At 38.7% G+C, this 11988-nt stretch overlaps 1 long non-coding RNA gene across 2 annotated transcripts; it reads right to left on the reverse strand.

Moving 5' to 3' along the window:
• Positions 1-4529: 4529 nt before the first annotated feature.
• LOC131676639 (uncharacterized) lies at positions 4530-5918 on the reverse strand. 2 transcript variants are annotated; one of them, XR_009303216.1, is made up of 4 exons: positions 5664-5918; positions 5165-5433; positions 4997-5108; positions 4530-4938 (listed from the first exon to the last, which is right to left on the reverse strand). It is a non-coding gene; the product is annotated as an uncharacterized LOC131676639 (long non-coding RNA). The 2 variants fall into 2 exon arrangements; XR_009303219.1 differs by lacking the exon at positions 5664-5918 and adding an exon at positions 5499-5631.
• Between the last annotated feature and the right edge of the window lie 6070 nt (positions 5919-11988).

Genomic DNA, 11988 nt, shown 5'->3' on the forward strand with positions numbered 1-11988 from the left:
ATCCCACCATATGTATTTCGGAAATTGTGTTCCTATTGAAAATAATGAAATAATAATAACTACTAACAAATTGAAAACATTATTATGACGGACATAGTATATCCATAATTTATGCAATTACTCTATATGGTCATTGCCGCATTTTTCAGAAGTATCATGAACATAAATTGTTGCGGGGGTCCTATGGAATTTTAGTCGAACCCTTTTGGAGAAAGTGTTTTTATGAAGATCTACGACCTATTAAGTAAATAGATACTTTATTTCAGACATTCTATATTGACTGACTGAATATTTTACGCTTATAATTTAAATATTGAGTTTGGGAGGGACTATTGAAACGATTTGAGCAGTTCTTAACATTTAGTAAAGATATGGTGGGCTCTCCTCACCCATTGGGATTGCATTTTACTACCATTGCGATCAATTACAGTGGCCCAGTACGATAATTGAGGAAATTACGTTTCCCGTTAAATGTGGTGCTTCTAGGTTTATGTCGTTTTCGAATCATCTTTTTGCATAATTGGGTGCAGTGAACTCTAGCGTGTGTTTGCTGAAAACTGCTGCTGCTTTATAAAAAAAATGTCATCGTGATAAGAATGTGTAATCCCGATTGAGCTTAATTGCATTGTAAATGCTATAATAAGGGGCAGATTAGTGCAAATGTATAATCGTGGGTGAATGGAGAACAGTGAGTCTAATGATGTAAGGTATGAAAACTATGCTCAGTGGAACTATTCAAGTCAGTCTTGGATCACATACATTTGGAGCAACATCAGATGTTGCTTCAAGATGTTCTCAACCCAGATTTGGCAGCTTTCAAGCCGCCACCCACGTTACGGCTTGGTAAGGCTAGACTGGTGTCGAAAGGGGTCTATTAAGGCTGTCTGACGTATTCTTGATGGTCACATCATTACCGTTTCTGCGTTAAAATAGGTATACGGCCTTTGTTGATTTTAAAATTAGGGAATATGTATGAATTGACATATAATGTCTTTTTTGCCTCAAATAGTTGATATTTACGCCACCAGAATTCCAAAGAAAATGGCGGATTCAATGATAGAGATATCGATTCTATGAGACGATCAACTGACGTTGTCAAAATAGCAGAAGAGATGAGCAGTGGTAAACTGCAACTTAGTAAGCTTTAAAAGAGGAAGTGAGACACTACCCCTGAAATGTAATCTGTAAGTAGCACTAACATACATTATTATTCCAGCTCAAACAGTTCTGGGATGGCGCTAGGCCTGTGACCTTCGACTGGCATGGTCCATTCTCATTGGTTCGAATGTCTTCACGGTTGGTTGGTAGACGTGTGCTTCTACTTACAAATGGATACATCTTTTTCCTTGGATGGAGGGATATGTGGATCCTGTTGGTTATCGACTTTGGCCTTGAGTACGGATTAGTTCGGGAAAGGAGTACAGGAGTGGTACCTAAAAAATAGTCAATTATTCAGGACTTTTTTTATGATCATTTAGCTCGACCAAGCACAACGGCTCTTAGAAATGGTAAGCAACTCTTTCGGGTCGATGCAGTCTGTTTAAGTCGAACCAGAGCGACATTTATATGGAATGGTGGATAAATATTTCTCATGTCCTTTATGGGCAGAGATTCATTTTGTGAAACCAAAAAAGAACTTTTCCCGTCTAGCTACTCAGCATAAAGATGATAGAAAAAATTGAGGATCGTAACAAATATGAATATTGACTGCAACAGGGATGATCAAATTCTGTATGCATGTGTGCCTATGTGTGAATGTGCATAGGAGCAATGTATGCCTGAGCAACACGAAAGGACAAACTCTGAGCCGCCATAACGCTCATGGGAAGGCTAGTGCAACAGTTCTAGATGCACAGAGCACTGCACACACTGACATGTGCAACGGTGAGCCGATAGGTGTACATTTAATGTACATAGATTGCAAAAATAGGTTATTGAGACAGCCCGATTGCACACTGATAAATAACAATAACATTAGTGCAAATGTATAGAAAATATTGTGCAATGCTTTTGGTTACTTAGGTTCATTGCTATGTTCTCTGCTTGCCATAGAGATAGAAAGTACATGTAATTGCTTAGTAGGAACGCAAATCTCTGTACTGTAAGTATATCTCTGTTGACATATATCAGTAGCAACAACTTTTTCGTTTTGCATATTTTACTTAAGGTGAAGCGATGCCAATTCACAACAAAGGTTCGGGTATGTTCAGCTTACGTTACAACATCTGTGTGCAGCTAGAGCGTGCTATACCGGTAGTAGATGGGATGCACACAAGTGTATCGTTCAGTAATCAGCTGGCTGATTTTTACCGCGTGTTTCATTTGTTTTGAAAAACAAAAAGGTACGAATTTCCTAAACGAATCAAAATTCCGTGAAGAGAATCTATTTATCTGCTTATGCTAACATGCGTACATACAGTGATAAAATCTCTAAGCAATCTGAACTAAGCCATTCAAGTTTCAAACGATTTTGTCTTGCGAGCCAATGCAATGTTTTGATTTTGACGATGAAATAAAAAGAAACAGAAACGACGGCAGCCATTTTAACTGCCACCTTGTGACTCTGTTCAGGATGTCCTTAACTGCACATTTCGGTGTACCTAATACAACAAAACAAACAATAGTAAGAATTTCGCACTGAATCCACTTACGTCTCTTCTTTTCTTTTTGTTTCCTTGGTTTGAAGCGGATCAATCGACTATTTATGGATGCGGTAAAAATACTAGCAGTGTTAGTCCTTATTCGCGAATACTTCCCACAACTGTGCTGTTTCACGTTCATCTTAAACCAGAATTCGATTGTCCCTGTTCTAGTCAATAGTGGTGATTGTCAGGATATAGATCAGGCAAATACTCATTTTTTCCTATTATCATTATTCTGACTAACTGAACGGGTGAAGACATTTCAAAGTTTCACAAAAAGAATCTCTGCCCATAAGGAATTTAAGTAATATTTACTCTCGATTCCCCATAAAGTTTTCTCGAATCGAATGTCCATCTGGTTCGGCTCGAACAGATCACACCGACAACGATCCGAAAAGGCTACTCTATAGTAAACTTCTATAAGCCACTGTACTTGGTCGAGCTAAATAACCTTTCCTGATTTAGCTTCATACCAAAGGTCAAAAGAGTCGACAACTAACAGGATCCACATGTCCCCCACCCAAGTGAATTCATCTGTCCACTTGCACACATGTACCAAAACCAGCCAAGAAGACTTCCGAACCAATGAGAATAGACTATGCCAATCGAACGCCACAGGTCCAGCGCTATCCAGTACCGTTCCTGAAATTATATATGTATTGGTGCTACTTACAGATTTCAGTAGTAGTAAGTGTCTCAGTCCCTCTTGTAAAACTCGCTTACTGCTCCTCATCTCTTCCGGCATTTCATTGAAACCTCAATTTTCTTCGGAACTCGTACATGAGACTCTCAAGGAGCTTCACTGGCGCAAAAAAGATATTATATATTACTTTATTCCCCACATTCCCTAATCTTTTAATCAACAAAGGCTGTCTGCCAATTATAATGCAGAAGCGCTAATGATGTGACCATCAAGAATACGTCGGACAACGAAGTGAAAACTGCCAAATAGGAGTTGAGGACAGCTTGAAGCAACATCTGATGTTCCTCCAAATGTATGTGATCCAAAACTGACTTGGATATCTCCATTGAGTCTAGCTTGCATAGCTTACATAACTAGTCTCACTTTTCTCGTTTCACCGCAACATCAGCATAAATTATGATTTAGGAACATCTTATCTAATAAAAATCATTGCTGTTTCCACTAAATTTAAAATTTGTTTTCAATAGGGAAAAGTTAAACTATGCGCCAACGTATAATAAATGGCTAAAATAATGACCCCAGAATGTTGATCTAAATTTAAATGTATGATCAAATTCAAAACCAACTGCTTTAAATTAGCAATCGCTCACAATCATAGATCACGACCTAGATTAGAGTGGTTCTTTATTCACAATTGATAAAAATAGGACATTATTATACGGTTCTCGCTAAACTTCTTTTGGTCTCACCAAAAAAAATCTGTCTGTCGTTCGCCATAACATACCAGACGGACCTTTTGACCTTGTCGAAACACTCTATTCACGTCCACTGCTTAAACTCAGTATCAGAAATTATCAGTAACTTTTCCTGTTTTGCTTATGAACTAAACCATGAATACATTCCGAAGGTTTCGAACCAACAGTATTCCACTCTTTACTAGATGCATTCCAGGAAGGTTACTCATCAACCAGTGGTGTCACTACCGGCAAATTGATTCCTTGCGACTCGAGGCATTCTAGTCGGTTATGCAGTGGATCTAGAATATCGACCCATTAGAATTTTAGGCCGCCTTCGGAACATTTTACTCCTATGTATGGATCAGTTCGTTACTGTTTTCTGGCACCACGAACTGTACCAAGTATACCAACATGTAGTGCAAATGCCGGAAGACAAGCTAAAGGAGAACTTGGAAGAGGTCACACTCAAATATCTGATGGAAGAGGTGTGGAAAACAACCAATCAAATACGTAAATACATAATATATTTCGTTCCAACATACACATATGTAAAGTTACTACAGCATCTTTATTTCCCAACCGGTCAAACGCGTAGTCAAGCAATCAGAGCATCCGGACTGATGTAGTTGAATGTGCCCACTTGGAAAACTTCGTAATACTGGTGGAGACGTTGCTGGTGATGCCAAAGTCAATCAGTTTCAGACGACCTTCTACCATCAGAAAGTTAGCCAGTTTGAGATCCAGATGGATGACACCGTGCTCGTGAATGTAATTCACACACTGTACTATCTGGTACCAAATTTGCATGAGCGTGTACAGCGGGATATTCTTGCGGTAGCTTTGCAGGAGTTTGTGCAGATTACCATCACCCTTTTCTATTACCAGGTAAATTTGGATAGACTCCGGAACATGGCAACTAAAAGCATCGTTTCGATTAGATTACATGAAACTGACTTTTTTCTTTAAATACTCACATCATACGTGTAACAGCGCTACTACATTTTCATTCCTTTGCAATCTCGCCAACAGTTTCATTTCGTTTAAGTAACCTTCTACTATCCTGGAAGCGCCTTCGAGATTCGTCAACTGAAAATAATGGGTTTGAGATATTTTCTTGAAATTATTCTTTCCCGAACACCTACCTTCAACGCCCGTCCCCATTTGTTTGGCCGAAAACACTGAACTGAAGCCACCTGAACCGAGCTATTTCCAAACCTGGCAATCCTTCCCGTTGATAGTGGTAACGGGCAATGGTTTCGTCTGTTGTTCGATGGTCTCTTTTTTTGGTTCACACTGAACTATTAATCAATAAAACGCATACCTCTAGTCAAGACAGAATTGAAGTCGAAAGCTCGCAAACCATTGAGTATCAAATGCAATTCCGGCAGAAGGATACTATTCCTGTCCTTTTCTGTGATTATAAGAAATAATATTATTTCAGATAAATAAAACCAAATTATAGGTTTGTTCCAGTACACGGAAGTCACTCCCTGTTGCTCCGGAGCAAAAAATTCTTGCTCCTTTTCACTCCGATTTGCTACCAGAAGAAGAAAAAGAAAAGAAGATAATACAGGAACGATTTTCTCCTCCGGAGTACTTCCAGTTTCTCCTGGTACTGGAACAAACCTTATATTCGTTTACCTGCGACAGCCGATTTGTTTACGCATCCATTTTGAACGTTGCTTTGACGTTTGCGTGATTGGTGTTGGTCTGTGTTGGTGAGTGCACTGGCTCCACCGACAATTTTTTCGGTGCCACATCTCTGCCCTGAAATTGCACTGGAATTGCACTTTTTTATTGCAGTTCCTATCAATGGAACATGGTGTCGGTGTTTTGACAACACTTCTGTAAGAAAAGTGCAATTTCAGTGCAGAAAACTACACCAGTTCCTTCAATCGAAAACTCTATATTTTTGCTCTGAATATTCGCGTACTTGAAGACTAATCAACCCAAATCCACGACCTGTCCAGCAACCCAACTCCGCTTTTGAAGGCGTCGCTGAGTCGGTGGCCTTCCTATAAGTAGGTATCACAACAACATTTATTATACTATGTACCGGTGAAGATGGTTGTGGCCGGCAATGACGATTCTCATGCAATTGGTTTATTGGATTGAAAAGAGATAATGGGGGTTATTCTGACGGTCACTTTCGGTGAGGTGACATAAATCTCACGTGACTAAGGTGATCGGAAATTTTCAAGTCATCTCAATTAAAGTGAGAGATGTCACCAAGGTGACAAATTTTGTCACATTAGGTGACTAAGGGAATATGGAAAGTGACTAATGGTGGTGACTTTTGGAATAAGAAAAAACGATGCAACTGAGGTGAGGCGGTTGATAATTTGAATTTTGATTGTCGATTTTATTTTTTACATTTTAGCAACTCTGTAAATTTGTTGGAAATTTGTAATGAAGTGAGTTTCTATAATTTTATTAACCATTGAAATTAATTTAACCAGTTTTTTGTGGCTCTGGTATATGAAATATTTTTGAGATTGGAGCACCTAGCGGATCTATCTGCTGCACAGCGATTTTTTGAATAATATTTGCATCAGCGGGAATGTGTTAAAGGTTTGGAGTTATCCTTCTCCGCTATATTATTCTGAGCTACAATAACGACCATAAAAAAGCACTGATGAAATAAAAGATGACAACAACATAGCTGTTGGTTTTTTAGAAGTAATAATTGTCAAACAAGAAGTCATTTTTATTAGACACGACTTGTCTGACAAATTTGTTTTTGGGTATCATTTTGGGATGTGGAGGATGGGACAAACAAGGGGAAATAAGGAGAGTGACAGTTTTAGGATACGCTTGAAACAGTTCGTTACAAATAAATGGTAGTTGGAGATAATAAGCTTTATTTGCACTCCTGTTCGTCTGTGGATAGTATTTTCCAGTTAAAAATGAAACTTATGATTTCAATTTGCACAATGTGGTTGAATAAGACCAAATAAACATAGAAGCTTTTTCATTTTGCAACATATATTTTATTTAGGCCATCAATCAATATAGATGATTGGGAATGCGCCTCTACTCAATTGAAGAGATGTTTTGATGGGATCTAAAAGCATCTAGCCCCAGGGGAAAATAAACTCATCGTTACATGTAAGTTCTTATTCGTTACATGTAAGATGTTGGTTATTTGTGCTACTGTTTGTGGCTTCGTGGCTACTCTCATCCCCCGGGGATAGTCGTTGCGATTCCGGAAAGGGCCTGCTTAATTCCCATCGCTTGGTATTGACGTTCTGCGGTGGGAATGGAAAGCCTCTTTTTGGTCTTCGGGTATCGGGCACGTAATTTGTTGTAAGAAGGTTTTCGGATCTGGTTTAAGGTTCAGGTTCGTACCTAAAGTTATGGATTTATCCGCTTACTTCTGTTAATGAGTTGTTATTTTCACACGGTGTTATGTAGTAATAGAAGTAGATTGGCGTTACGTATTCTGCTGCGGCGGGCCATCGAGGCGCGCGATTGTCTTTTATGTTTAGAGTGTTAAGCTAAGATTGCCCGACACACGGCCTATGTAGCCCGCGACGACGGCCTGTTGTCTCTTTCAAGGTTCAGAACTGATTAGGGCGAGCCAGGCAAATTCTAAGTTGCTCCTTATATAGTTCACCGGCAGCTTAAGTCTATGTTAGCTAGTCTGTGAAATTATTGTGTTATATAAGCATGCATGAAATGTATTTTTCATATTCTACTATTGATTCAGAAGTTCAAAAATTGAAGCATATCCCACCATATGTATTTCGGAAATTGTGTTCCTATTGAAAATAATGAAATAATAATAACTACTAACAAATTGAAAACATTATTATGACGGACATAGTATATCCATAATTTATGCAATTACTCTATATGGTCATTGCCGCATTTTTCAGAAGTATCATGAACATAAATTGTTGCGGGGGTCCTATGGAATTTTAGTCGAACCCTTTTGGAGAAAGTGTTTTTATGAAGATCTACGACCTATTAAGTAAATAATTACTTTATTTCAGACATTCTATGTTGACTGACTGAATATTTTACGCTTATAATTTAAATATTGAGTTTGGGAGGGACTATTGAAACGATTTGAGCAGTTCTTAACATTTAGTAAAGATATGGTGGGCTCTCCTCACCCATTGGGATTGCATTTTACTACCATTGCGATCAATTACAGTGGCCCAGTACGATAATTGAGGAAATTACGTTTCCCGTTAAATGTGGTGCTTCTAGGTTTATGTCGTTTTCGAATCATCTTTTCGCATAATTGGGTGCAGTGAACTCTAGCGTGTGTTTGCTGAAAACTACTGCTGCTTTATAAAAAAAATGTCATCGTGATAAGAATGTGTAATCCCGATTGAGCTTAATTGCATTGTAAATGCTATAATAAGGGGCAGATTAGTGCAAATGTATAATCGTGGGTGAATGGAGAACAGTGAGTCTAATGATGTAAGGTATGAAAACTAAGCTCAGTGGAACTATTCAAGTCAGTCTTGGATCACATACATTTGGAGCAACATCAGATGTTGCTTCAAGATGTTCTCAACCCAGATTTGGCAGCTTTCAAGCCGCCACCCACGTTACGGCTTGGTAAGGCTAGACTGGTGTCGAAAGGGGTCTATTAAGGCTGTCTGACGTATTCTTGATGGTCACATCATTACCGTTTCTGCGTTAAAATAGGTATACGGCCTTTGTTGATTTTAAAATTAGGGAATATGTATGAATTGACATATAATGTCTTTTTTGCCTCAAATAGTTGATATTTACGCCACCAGAATTCCAAAGAAAATGGCGGATTCAATGACAGAGATATCGATTCTATGAGACGATCGACTGACGTTGTCAAAATAGCAGAAGAGATGAGCAGTGGTAAACTGCAATTTAGTAAGCTTTAAAAGAGGAAGTGAGACACTACCCCTGAAATGTAATCTGTAAGTAGCACTAACATACATTATTATTCCAGCTCAAACAGTTCTGGGACTGTACGGGATGGCGCTAGGCCTGTGACCTTCGACTGGCATGGTCCATTCTCATTGGTTCGAATGTCTTCACGGTTGGTTGGTAGACGTGTGCTTCTACTTACAAATGGATACATCTTTTTCCTTGGATGGAGGGATATGTGGATCCTGTTGGTTATCGATTTTGGCCTTGAGTACGGATTAGTTCGGGAAAGGAGTACAGGAGTGGTACCTAAAATATAGTCAATTATTCAGGACTTTTTTTATGATCATTTAGCTCGACCAAGCACAACGGCTCTTAGAAATGGTAAGCAACCCTTTCGGGTCGATGCAGTCTGTTTAAGTCGAACCAGAGCGACATTTATATGGAATGGTGGATAAATATTTCTCATGTCCTTTATGGGCAGAGATTCTTTTTGTGAAACCAAAAAAGAACTTTTCCCGTCTAGCTACTCAGCATAAAGATGATAGAAAAAATTGAGGATCGTAACAAATATGAATATTGACTGCAACAGGGATGATCAAATTCTGTATGCATGTGTGCCTATGTGTGGATGTGCATAGGGGCAATGTATGCCTGAGCAACACGAAAGGACAAACTCTGAGCCGCCACAACGCTCATGGGAAGGCTAGTGCAACAGTTCTAGATGCACAGAGCACTGCACACACTGACATGTGCAACGGTGAGCCGATAGGTGTACATTTAATGTACATAGATTGCAAAAATAGGTTATTGAGACAGCCCGATTGCACACTGATACATAACAATAACAGTAGTGCAAATGTATAGAAAATATTGTGCAATGCTTTTGGTTACTTAGGTTCATTGCTATGTTCTCTGCTTGCCATAGAGATAGAAAGTACATGTAATTGCATAGTGGGAACGCAAATCTCTGTACTGTAAGTATATCTCTGTTGACATATATCAGTAGCAACAACTTTTTCGTTTTGCATATTTTACTTAAGGTGAAGCGATGCCAATTCACAACAAAGGTTCGGGTATGTTCAGCTTACGTTACAACATCTGTGTGCAGCTAGAGCGTGCTATACCGGTAGTAGATGGGATGCACACAAGTGTATCGTTCAGTAATCAGCTGGCTGATTTTTTACCGCGTGTTTCATTTGTTTTGAAAAACAAAAAGGAGCGAATTTCCTAAACGAATCAAAATTCCGTGAAGAGAATCTATTTATCTGCTTATGCTAACATGCGTACATACAGTAATAAAATCTCTAAGCAATCTGAACTAAGCCATTCAAGTTTCAAACGATTTTGTCTTGCGAGCCAATGCAATGTTTTGATTTTGACGATGAAATAAAAAGAAACAGAAACGACGGCAGCCATTTTAACTGCCACCTTGTGACTCTGTTCAGGATGTCCTTAACTGCACATTTCGGTGTACCTAATACAACAAAACAAACAATAGTAAGAATTTCGCACTGAATCCACTTACGTCTCTTCTTAATTTTCTTTCTGTTTCCTTGGTTTGAAGCGGATCAATCGACTATTTATGGATGCGGTAAAAACACTAGCAGTGTTAGTCCTTATTCGCGAATACTTCCCACAACTGTGCTGTTTCACGTTCATCTTAAACCAGAATTCGATTGTCCCTGTTCTAGTCAATAGTGGTGATTGTCAGGATATAGATCAGGCAAATACTCATTTTTTCCTATTATCATTATTCTGACTAACTGAACGGGTGAAGACATTTCAAAGTTTCACAAAAATAATCTCTGCCCATAAGGAATTTAAGTAATATTTACTCTCGATTCCCCATAAAGTTTTCTCGAACCGAATGTCCATCTGGTTCGGCTCGAACAGATCACACCGATAAGGATCCGAAAAGGCTTCTCAGCATTTCTATAAGCCGCTGTACTTGGTCGAGCTAAATAACCTTTCCTGATTTAGCTTCATACCAAAGGTCAAAAGAGTCGACAACTAACAGGATCCACATGTCCCCCACCCAAGTGAATTCATCTGTCCACTTGCACACATGTACCAAAACCAGCCAAGAAGACTTCCGAACCAATGAGAATAGACTATGCCAATCGAACGCCACAGGTCCAGCGCTATCCCGTACCGTTCCTGAAATTATATATGTATTGGTGCTACTTACAGATTTCAGTAGTAGTAAGTGTCTCAGTCCCTCTTGTAAAACTCGCTTACTGCTCCTCATCTCTTCCGGCATTTCATCGAAACCTCAATTTTCTTCGGAACTCGTACATGAGACTCTCAAGGAGCTTCACTGGCACAAAAAAGATATTATATATTACCTTATTCCCCACATTCCCAAATCTTTTAATCAACAAAGGCTGTCTGCCAATTCTAATGCAGAAGCGCTAATGATGTGACCATCAAGAATACGTCAGACAACGAAGTGAAAACTGCCAAATAGGAGTTGAGGACAGCTTGAAGCAACATCTGATGTTCCTCCAAATGTATGTGATCCAAAACTGACTTGGATATCTTCATTGAGTCTAGCTTGCATAGCTTACATAACTAGTCTCACTTTTCTCGTTTCACCGCAACATCAGCATAAATTATGATTTAGGAACACCTTATCTAATAAAAATCATTGCTGTTTCCACTAAATTTAAAATTTGTTTTCAATAGGGAAAAGTTAAACGATGCGCCAACGTATAATAAATGGCTAAAATAATGACCCCAGAATGTTGATCTAAATTTAAATGTATGATCAAATTCAAAACCAACTGCTTTAAATTAGCAATCGCTCACAATCATAGATCACGACCTAGATTAGAGTGGTTCTTTATTCACAAATGATAAAAATAGGACATTATTATACGGTTCTAGCTAAACTTCTTTTGGTCTCACCAAAAAAAATCTGTCTGTCGTTCGCCATAACATACCAGACGGTGTTTTCCCGACGAAATAATGTGTAGTTATTACATATCAACCTAGTGTACATGGAACTGCGAATGAAATAAGATTTATATATACGTAAGAATGCAAAAAAATCTGTTTTCGAATTTCTGTGTCCAATGAAACAGTAACTACGAAACCTGGC

This window comes from Topomyia yanbarensis, chromosome 1 (genome assembly GCF_030247195.1).
Source record: "Topomyia yanbarensis strain Yona2022 chromosome 1, ASM3024719v1, whole genome shotgun sequence".
In the NCBI taxonomy this organism is placed as follows: Eukaryota; Metazoa; Arthropoda; class Insecta; order Diptera; family Culicidae; genus Topomyia; species Topomyia yanbarensis.